Consider the following 3,156-nt stretch of genomic DNA (forward strand, 5'->3'; position numbering starts at 1 on the left):
GCCCCGGGGAGGCAGCAGACTTCCCTCAGACCCACCCAGAAGTGGGTCCAGTCTGTATACTGGACCTGCTGTTCCCCTCAGAAGGGAGTCTCCTATGACAACGAGCCATCATTTTTTTCTTTATGGAAGCAGTTTTGATACAGGTCATAGGCCGACTTAAGCTTGGCAACACCTCCAAGCTAGATGAACCATTGTCCTCATTATTGTTCGGTTCCACTTGCGGAGCCTCATACCTAACATGCAAGGGCACCTGGGAAGGTGGGGTAGTCACAGAGGAGACACGTCTGCTGCACTGGGCAGAAACTTGTCACCATTGGCCCCTATCCCTTCAGTCACCACATTCTGCCGGGTGGAGAGAGGATAGGGGGTCCTCCGTATCATGTGCCCTGTCTGCCTGACAGGTGTGTCCCAGGGCTGGTAGGGTGCAGTTCCAGTAGTCCATCTCCCTCTCAGGCTCCCTGATACTCCTCAACCTACTCACCTCCTCCCGGAGCTCTGTCACTAGGCTGAGGAGTTCCTCTCCCTGGGCGCACCTCCGACAGGTGTGCTCGCTGCTGCCATCCGGTGCTGGCGTAAGAGTAGGGCTCACCCTGCAGCCTGACACCTGGCTGGCAGCGTGTTCCCATCGGAGCTCTGTCTGGGAAGCTGCATCAGTTTCGGACATAGCCTTCTGCCGGGTAGATACCATTGCTCCCTGATTGAGCTGGCAGAGTTACAGCGCCCTTCCTGCGCAAACTGCCGTGCCACGCCGTGGCTGCCATGCCGCGCCCTGGCCACTAGCGCTCCCCAGGGGCTTCTTTTATAGGTGTGGGGGGCTTAACTGCTGTTGCTCCCGGCCCCGTCCAGGTCTTGTCAGCTGCTGTCGCATGAGTTGCAGACTCCTGGCGGGTCTCTCTGCTCCCCTGAGGTTTTCCCTGGTCAGGAAACCCCCCTGTGCACCGCGCTGGAGCGCTCCGCTGCGGATTGTGCCAGCACCGGAGCTGCTCACCTTGGCAACTGAAGCGACTGACATGTGGAAATGCAGTAAAACTACCACTGAAGGAAGGAAAAAAGCACCTCCAGGAAATGTCTGTGTGTCCTAGGAATTAACACCAATATAGAGATGAAGTGCCAAATCTGGCTTCAGGAAATATGGGGCCTGGACTGCAGCAACCTGGTTGGAATACAGAGGGAGCAGTAATGACCTCAGCTCACCCCACTACAACTCTACCATTTCCATGCCAAGATGCCTGGTTCAGGGCAGTCTGCAAAACCTTGTCATCACTTGCCTTAAGAACTGCTGGGCTTCTACAGCCTCTTTGATAAAAGCTGCAAATTCTAAGCTGAAGGTGGCTGAAGACTGACAGTGTCATCTTCAGGCCGGCCATGTAGGAGAGGCAAATTTCTGGATGGCCAGGGAAGGGATTAGAGCCTGCTCTGTTGCAACTCACCGTAATGTCATAGGCCACCTCCACATGGGGAAACAGCTGCATCGTCATGGTCTGTTTTTGGTAGGAGGGTGGTAAAGAGTTGATTTTAAAGGTCAGACTTCCGCTGTCTTATTTAGTAGTTTTCAAATATGGCTCTGGAGGTGTGTGCACGTTTGGTGGGGGAGGAAGACGGGGAAGAAAGGTCCACAGTACCAGTGATGCATGCTTTTACGATGAATCCTGTAAGGAGTTGGAACTGATGGTTTCTTCAGAAACAAAGATTTAACTTCACTGAAGTCAGCAGCAAAACCTTCTGTACCCGGTTTTTGCTCATTTCAGTACTGCTATTTGGAAAATAACAGTTTTAGAACCATTTAACTTAGAAAGCAATCTGGTTCTAGAAAAAACTGCCACTTCCAGAGGAACAAAACCACACAGGATTTATTTGGAAATGAAACTGAAATGAGAAAGAGAAAATACCACCTAGAATATTGGGGTTTTTTATGAATAAATTTTGCTTGTAATTTCTTCTGAAATAGTTAAGTTCATTTGTTAACATTAGTATTTGCTCTACAGAGACTGTGCACTTCCACAGTTTTTTACTACTTCTGCTGTTGATAGAAATGACTATATTATAGATTGTAAATATATAATTATTTTAAAATATTTCTTCCAGTAGAATAAATTCCATGACTGTTGTGGTTTAACCCGGCAGGCAGCTAAACACCATGCAGCCGTTTGCTCACTCCCCCCTGCATCAATTGGGATGGGGAGAGAATCGGAAAAAAAAAAAAAGTCAAATTTGTGGGTTGAGATAAAGACAGTTTAATAGGACGGAAAAGGAAGGGAAAATAATAATAATGATGATAAAAGAGTATACAAAATAAGTGATGCACAATGCAATTGCTCACCACCCACTGACCGATGCCCAGCCAGTCCCCGAGCAGCGGCCCCCCCCGGCCAGCTTCCCCCAGTTTATGTACTGAGCATGACATCGCATGGTATGGAATGTCCCTTTGGCCAGTTTGGCTGTGCCCCCTCCCAGCTTCTTGTGCACCTCCAGCCTTCTCAGTCGGTAGAGCATGGGAAGCTGAAAAGTCCTTGACTAGTGTAAGCACTACCTAGCAACAACTAAAACATCGGTGTGTTATAACATTGTTCTTGTCCTAAATCCAAAACACAGCACTGTACCAGCTACTAGGAAGGAAATTAACTCTGTCCTTGCCGAAACCAGGACAATGACCATGGACCCAGTTTCTTCATGCTTATGCATTCTGTCACAAAGACATGGCTAGCCTTGGATCCAAGATCCTTAATACTTCATAAATTATAAACAGCCATACATTGCGTACAGAAACTAAGTGGAGTCAGATCACGTACTGCTTGTGTAAAGTTTTTTGTTTTTTTTAAAGTAAGAGACGCTCGTTGCTGGGCTTTGAATAAGGTTGTAGAAAACAAACAAAAAAAAATTGGATCAAAGGCGCTGGGGCACTCCTGCGCTGTAGAGAATTATGTTAGCCCCAGAAAAACAAATGCACAGGGTGCAATAGCACAGTTCTGCCTGGCTAACTGATACTCTGCTTCCATGTCTCAAAACAAGAGTATCTGCAGCACATCAGCTTGTACCAGCTGCAGGTGCCCAGGCGCTGGCAGCAGCCGGGGGGGGCTGCAGGGTCGGCCCCTGTGAGGAGGGGCCGGGGCTGCCCCATGCCGGACACAGCTGGTTCCAGCCGGCTCCAAGGGCCCC

The sequence above is a fragment of the Aptenodytes forsteri genome, unplaced genomic scaffold (genome assembly GCF_000699145.1).
Source record: "Aptenodytes forsteri isolate BGI_AS27 unplaced genomic scaffold, ASM69914v1 Scaffold81, whole genome shotgun sequence".
NCBI lineage: Eukaryota > Metazoa > Chordata > Aves > Sphenisciformes > Spheniscidae > Aptenodytes > Aptenodytes forsteri.